Source organism: Amblyomma maculatum, chromosome 2 (assembly GCF_055883805.1).
Source record: "Amblyomma maculatum isolate TAMU_Amacu chromosome 2, ASM5588380v1, whole genome shotgun sequence".
In the NCBI taxonomy this organism is placed as follows: domain Eukaryota; kingdom Metazoa; phylum Arthropoda; class Arachnida; order Ixodida; family Ixodidae; genus Amblyomma; species Amblyomma maculatum.
Window position 1 is genome coordinate 193,264,933 of NC_139345.1, and position 7,572 is coordinate 193,272,504.

Sequence of the window (7,572 nt, forward strand, 5' to 3'; positions counted from 1 at the left end):
ATGTATCCAGATCACCTGTGTGCCGCAATGACATAGCAACACAATTTTAAACAGCTTGTCATTCACCAAAAATAGAGATTTAGCAGGAATAGGTCTCTGTTATAGACAATTATTGTTTGCAACAAATGTATGAAGCACACGAACCCACAATATTTCTTGCGCACAACACAGCAACCGCATTGCATGTGGGTGAAGAGAGGTAAGGAATACATGTTAGTAAGCATGTCCTCCCTTCCTATGCAACATCAAGACCTTAGGTGTGATCGTCTTGAAGGAAGCAAAATACTTGGAAATAAGGTGTCAGAGTTTCGCAAATAAATAGATAAGAATTGGTACAGTGACAGCTGCATACACATTTTCCTAATGTAACTGCTGTAAAGTATGCTTGAAGCGCAGTCGAGGAAAGTGCATGATAGTCCCTCCAATACATGGCTCACACTGAAATTTAAGACTACCATGTTAACACCGCACAGAGCCAGACAGCAGTTGCATGCAAGGTGTAAGGTTCATTTCAGACTTTTGTCTGACCGAAAGTTTTGAGCCACACATGGGCACAGCAACAAGGTACGAATGGAATGAGAAAAAAATGCTGTACATCAGTGAGATCCTTGCTACACAGTGGAGCACATTTTCTCAAAATGGCAGTGACTTTAAATGTGTCCTGTTGCAGGTGTTACAGAATGCTTTTACACGTGCAGTTGGCATAACCTCGCATTACTCCGGTACACATTGTCCTGGAGCAGTGGTTATGGCACAGCAAACAAATGCACTCACTAGCGTGACCATTACTGAAATTATTTATTGGTCTGAACTGCATCCACACAGCAATCGGGCAACTGGGCTGGCATTGCACTCCACCTGTCTGCTGCTCAGGGCAATAGTGATTTAAAGAACAAAATATAATCGATACACCAACCAACCGCAACTGAAACAACCTGTAACAATGTACAAGCGCATGCCCATAGCTGCAAGCATTCGTGATGACTCTCACGCAATCTTGTGCTGCAAAGACAATGATAAAATAATGCAAAGTGTTGTCAACGTGCACAATCAAGCAGAACAAATTATTTCTGCTTTTTACATAAAACGTTGGGTCCATAACGAAAATTGTGAGGTCATATAGCATCTATTGGCACAAGGAAATTAAAACACAGAATAAAATAGATTGCAGTTCACTAAGTAAATGAGTTATGTGTCTTCGGCCTGCTGAAACGGTTACAGTGACATGGCAGTAAGATGCAAATCAAGGGAAAAATGCCTTCCGTCGCACAAAGGGCCACCTGCGACCACAAGTGCAGTCATGCTGTCATGACATCGTAAACATTGTACTCATATAAGCCAGCATATATGACTGAGCCGAATATCAAGTATGAAGCCCTCGTGAGGATCGCTGACCAGCAGCAAATTGCTGGTAAGAGCGATAGCCGTGATACAAGCAAGTTTCTGCTCAAGCCAGCTGCCGCTGTTGCATTTCGGCTCATCGTATCTGCTCGTACTAGTTCTGCGATTAATGCGTCGCCAGAGTTAATCCTATAATTACTTTACTATGGCAGGATTCACATAAGGCAGTTTCATAAGTAGGCGATTTATGACAGCGTTATCAGGTCCTAAGCGCCGACTGCCGCGGCTTCGAAGCGAAACAATTCAGGCCTAGTGACGACTAGGGACGGTCACGCACGGCGCCGTCGTTGGCCGCGCTCACGCGCCCCACCCCCGCGGTAATTGTGTAACGTACAGTCGAGCGCGATTTGAAGGTTATCGCGCGAGCGTCGACCGAGAACATGAACAGCGCCATGGCCCAGAATTCTCTGCCGAGGCGAGGGAGGTATCACGCCGGCTACCCTCACTCTTTTTGCTGTTCCTTCAGCTGCCGTCACTCCCTACTCGGCTATCAGTTCCTTTTTTTTTTTGTTCTGCGAACAGGCAGTAATCGTAGCACGCACGACGTATTTTTCGGTATTATCTGAAGTTTTACAATTTATCATAACAAATGGAAAGCTTAGAATAGAGAGAAAGGGCGATGAGTTTGTCGCGGGGGTGATGGTAGTTGTATGGAACAGCGAACGAGAGAGAGAGGAGGGCGGAATCAGGATTTTTCCTGTTCCGAAACCGGCCGCCAGGTACCTGGAGTGCTAGGCTGGTCGACGCTCTCGCGATAACCTTCAAATTGCGCTCGACTGTACATCAGCCTGCTCGCGGCATCCCGCGCTGCAAGCGTTGCGAACTTGTGTACTTTCATAGCTAAGGCTGCGCATTTTTTGATGTCCTGCTCAGCAACAAACCGTTCAAACGATACTGCAGGCAAGACATGATTCAGTACGCAGTCGCTGCGCTGTCGGGCCGTAATCGAAGACGTCGGGCGGCACCGTATTTTATACATCGATCTTTAAACGTGATACAGTGGGCAAACGAATAACTGTGAAGCAGACCTGCTCATATGTTTCGCGCATTCGGGCGCCGGCGAGTAGCCTCCGTCAACAGACGCTGTCATATCCTCGGTTAACGACGCAAACCCAGGTCGCCAAGGTCGGTTTGCGATAACCGCGGTTAGTGGTGTAGCCATGCTTTGGTCCGCCGTGTAACATGCGCTAACCACGGGTTCGTAGGTACAATAACCGTCGCTGCGCGAACTGGCGAACTCCTCAGGCGTGAGCGAGGGAGGACGGGTTGACGCGAGTGACGCCAGTACGCCAGCAAGCGAGCGAGCGCGCGGCAGCCGGAAGTTGGTCGAAGTGACGTATTTCTGGGCGGAGCTTTGAACTTGCTTGTATTTTTTATTTTTTTTGGCTCCCTTCGGTGTACGAGTTGAGAGGGAAAATTGGAAGAGTCATTTTTAATCGCGGATATCTCTGGTGTTGCAGAGGCTAGATCGATAATTTTTGCAGGAGAATGATGGGTGGTTCAATATTGTCACGTAGTGGTGACGAGGTCGACGACACCAATGAAAGGTCGATGATTGCACTAAAGAAACTCTTTATTTGGGCTGACTTGCGCCCGCAAAAGAACTAGGCAACTCGGCGGCGGCGATAGAAACAAACTTGCTCTCGATCGTCGAAAAAAGAATGCCCGTCACACTCGTCAATGCTCAATTTAAAGGCTGCACAGAACAATCTAGATAACGTCGCAAACAGCTACCAGCACGGGCTGGAACATTGTGGAAAGACACCCGAGTAGCCGGAACCTTCGAGACAGATCTCGGTGCATCTTCCGCTACAACAAAACTGATAAAGATGTGACTCGCGACATCGAGCATTAACAAACAAAGATTACGGAACTGATACGCGGTCCAGAATCAGAGTGATAAGCCTGTATGCCGGCGGCTGTTAAAAAACAACAAATACTGTTTTGAAGGCTTCGCGGCATTACTCCCCCCTTAAAAAAACATCGTCTCGATGTTCCAAAGCAAAGAAACTTAAACATAAACACTGCAAAGTTTAAACACCACAGATTCTTTAACGCGCGTAATATGGCTTCAGTCGTACAACATGTACAATTTCTGGGCGTGCGCGTCGCCGTTGTGATGCTGACGTTCCGTCGGGAATGACTTCGTAGTCCTGTGGTCCGACGCGGCGAAGGATTTTGTATGGCCCAACGTATCGACGCAACAACTTTTCACTTAATCCGCGACAGCGAATTGGTGTCCAAACCCACACTTGGTCTCCTGAATTGTACTCTGCGTGGCGTCGTCGTAAATTGTATCGTCGGCTGTCGGTGCGCTGTTGGTCTTTAATATGCAGCCGTGGGAGTCGTCGGGCTTCCTCTGCACGCTGCAGGTAGGCGGCGACGTCAAGGTTGTCTTCGCTGGTTACGTGCGGCAGCATTGCGTCGAGCGTCGTCGTGGGCTCCCTGCCGTACACAAGCTTAAACGTGGTCGCTCTGGTCGTCTCCTGGACTGCCGTGTTATACGCGAAGACCACGTACGGCAAGATGGCGTCCCAGGTCTCGTGTTCAGCGTCGACGTACAAGCGACCATGTCCGCGATCGTTTTGTTCAGGCGCTCCGTAAGGCCATTGGTCTGGGGATGGTACGCAGTTGTTCGTCGATGGCTTCTGTGACTGTATTCCGGGATGGCTTGCGTCAACGCTGCCGTAAACGCCGTTCCCCTGTCCATGATGAGCACTTCTGGGGCGCCGTGTCGCAAGAGAATTTGTTCGACAAAAAATTTGGCGACTTCTGCCGCGGTACCATTTGGTAGTGCTCTTGCTTCGGCGTAACGGGTAAGGTAGTCAGTGGCCACGATGATCCACTTGTTACCCATAGACGAAGATGGAAAGGGGCCGAGGAGATCCATCCCAATTTGTTGAAAGGGCAGGATTGGGGGCGGAATCGGGTTTAGTAGTCCTGCTGGTCTGATCGGCGGCGTCTTGCGTCATTGGCACTCACGACACGTCTTCACGTAGTGGGAAACTTCGGCAGGCAGTCGCGGCCAGTAATACTTCTCCTGGATTCGACGCAACGTGCGCGCAAATCCGAGGTGGCCTGCTGTGGGCTCGTCGTGCAACGCCTGCAGAATTTCTTGCCGAAGGGTTTTAGGCACTACGAGAAGCTGCGCGGTCTTGTTGGGTGCAAAGTTCTTCCTCACGAGGAGGCCATTGCTTAACGTGAAGGATGATAAATGTCGCCTGAACACACCAGGAGGGGAAGCAGTCTTTCCTTCCAAGTAATCGGCTAGCGCTTTCAGCTCAGGGTCTGATCGCTGTTGTTCTGCGAAACTGCAAAAAGGCGTCGTCGTCATCGTCCTTCGGGGCAGCGTCGACGGGAGCGCGGGATAAGCAGTCTGCGTCGGAATGCTTCCGGCCCGACTTATAGACTACAGTCATGTCAAATTCTTGAAGTCGTAGGCTCCATCTGGCAAGGCGGCCGGAAGGATCTTCCAAATTAGCCAGCCAGCAGAGCGCGTGATGGTCGCTTACCACCTTGAATGGTCGGCCGTATAGGTATGGACGAATCTTAGAAGTACCTCAGATGACCGCAAGGCACTCCTTCTCGGTCGTCGAGTAATTTACTTCGGCTTTTGTGAGAGACCTGCTAGCGTAGGCGATTACTTTTTCCTGTCCGGCAGTCTTCTGGACGAGAATGGCTCCTAGGCCTACACTGCTCGCGTCGGTGTGAGTTTCGGTCTAGGCGTTTTCATCAAAGTGGCCAAGTACAGGAGGGCATTGCAGGCGGCCCTTAAGTTCGTCGAAGGCTTCTCCTTGCAGCGCTTCCCATTTAAAAGGTAACTCAGCCTTTGTAAGCTGCGTCAACGGTTCGGCGATCCGCGAAAAGTTTCTGACAAATCGTCGATAATAAGCGCACAGCCCAAGGAATCGGCGCACAGCTTTCTTGTCGGCAGGCGGTGGGAATTGTGCGATTGCAGCTGTTTTCTCCGGGTCTGGGCGAATACCGTCCTTACGAACGATGTGACCTAGGAATCGGAGTTCTTCTTAGGCGAAATGACACTTCTCTGCTTTTAGCGTTAGCCCCGATGATTTGATGGCTTCCAGCACTGTCTGTAGTCGTTTTAGGTGGTCTTCAAAGTTTGACGAGAAGACAACAACGTCGTCCAAATATACCAAACAAATTTGCCACTTCTAGCCTGCCAGGACTGTGTCCATTACTCGTTCAAACGTGGCTGGTGCGGAGCAGAGGCCAAATGGCATCACCTTAAATTCATAAAGGCCGTCCGGTGTGATGAATGCGGCCTTCTCGCGATCTCTTTCGTCGACCTCAATTTGCCAATATCCGCTCTTCAGGTCCATCGATGAGAAGTACCTTGCATTGCAGAGCCGGTCGAGAGTGTCGTCGATGCGGGGAAGCGGGTAGACATCCTTCTTCGTTATGCTATTCAAGCGGCGGTAATCAACGCAGAAGCGAAGTGTGCTGTCTTTCTTCTTGACCAAAACGGCTGGTGCCGCCCAGGGGCTGTTACGATGGCTGGATTACGTCATCACGCAGCATTTCCTCAACTTGATCGCGAATGGCCTGGCGTTCTCGCGGCGATACACGATAAGGGCTTTGGCGCAGAGGTCGGGCGTGTTCGTCCGTTATTATGCGATGCTTGGCCAGTGGTGTTTGTCGTACCTTCGATGACGATAAGAAGCACTCCCCGTAGCTTCGAAGCAGACTGAGAATCTGGTCTTTCCTGTTGTGGGTCAATGCCGGGTTGATGTCAAATGTGGGCTGACGGAATAGGTCCGGTGCGTCTTCCAGCGTTTGGTCGTGGAGGGTGAATACATCTTTGAGGTCCGCTAATTCGTCGAAAAAGGCGATCGTCGTGCCCTTGTTGAGGTGCCGGTATTCTTCGGTGAAGTTTGTTACCAGAACCTGAGCTTGACCTCTCCGGAATTTCGTGATGCCCCTTGCGATGCCGACACCTCGTTCTAAGAGCAATTGGATATTTCCTTCGACGGTGCCTTCAGCGGTTTCGATGTTGGCGCTACCTACGCAGACTGCGATACTTGATCGGGGCGGGACATTCAATTCTTCGTCGAGGACGTTTAGAGGGATGTGTTGCATCCACGTCGTCGTAGCAGGAATGGCTTTGTCTGCCGAGAGCTTGATGAGCTTGGATCGCAGGTCGATGATAGCCCTATGTTCATTTAGGAAGACCATGCCTAAAATCACGTCGCGGGAGCACTGCTGCAAGACCACAAAGCTGATGGGGTAAGTACGCCCATTTACGGTTATTCTTGCAGTGCATCGTCCCGATGGAGTAATCAGGTTGCCACCTGCTGTGCGAATCAGCGGGCCATCCCAAGCGGTGGTAACTTTTCTTAGCTATCTATTTTCTTTCGCGATCGTTTTTACATGCTGTTTTGCACACTGTGCGCGCTTCGCTAAGGTCATATCGGGACTTCGACTGTGAGAACATTTCCCTTTGTACAAATTTTCTCGATAAAAAATATGCCATCATCAAAATCTGCCTATACAGCTCTGGAATGTATGGCGTGCTATCACTGTCTTGTTCAATCAGCCTTTGTGTTTATTCAGGTAATTTACCTGCAGGAATGTGAGCAGTTCTCACAAAATGTCGAGGAATCTGTGGAGCAGGCACCGGGAGCAACTGTGGCACGAGCACTTGGGGCATCAGCACGTGGGGCACAAGCACCGGCTAAACAAGCGCAGCCGGCATCTACTGAACCTAACATCGGCCTTTCGAAAAGGGAAAGGTTTGAAGACCGCAAGCTTTCCCTTCTTCAGCAGCGCACCGACTCGCTGGCGAAATTGGCGCAGACACTGGATAACCCTGCTCAGGCCAAGTGCAGCACATTCGCCACGATGCTGGCGTAGAATTTCAGGGCGTTGCCGCTAGCTAAGAGGGCGAAATTCCAGGCAGAAGTCCTGGCTTTGATTACAACGTATTTAGAGGATGCGTGAGTTGCATGCAGATTGATTGTTCATGTAAACATGTATCTGATCAGATAAAAAAAAAAACATTTTTCGTTCCCATTTAAAAGCCTTTATTTACTTGTTGGCATACGCCATCTACCTCAAGCTGGCCATTTCAATGCTGAATGCCAGCAACGTCAAACTAAACACTCCTCCAAAGGTTGGTGATGTGATGTCAACGCCAGCATGCTTATTTTGCCA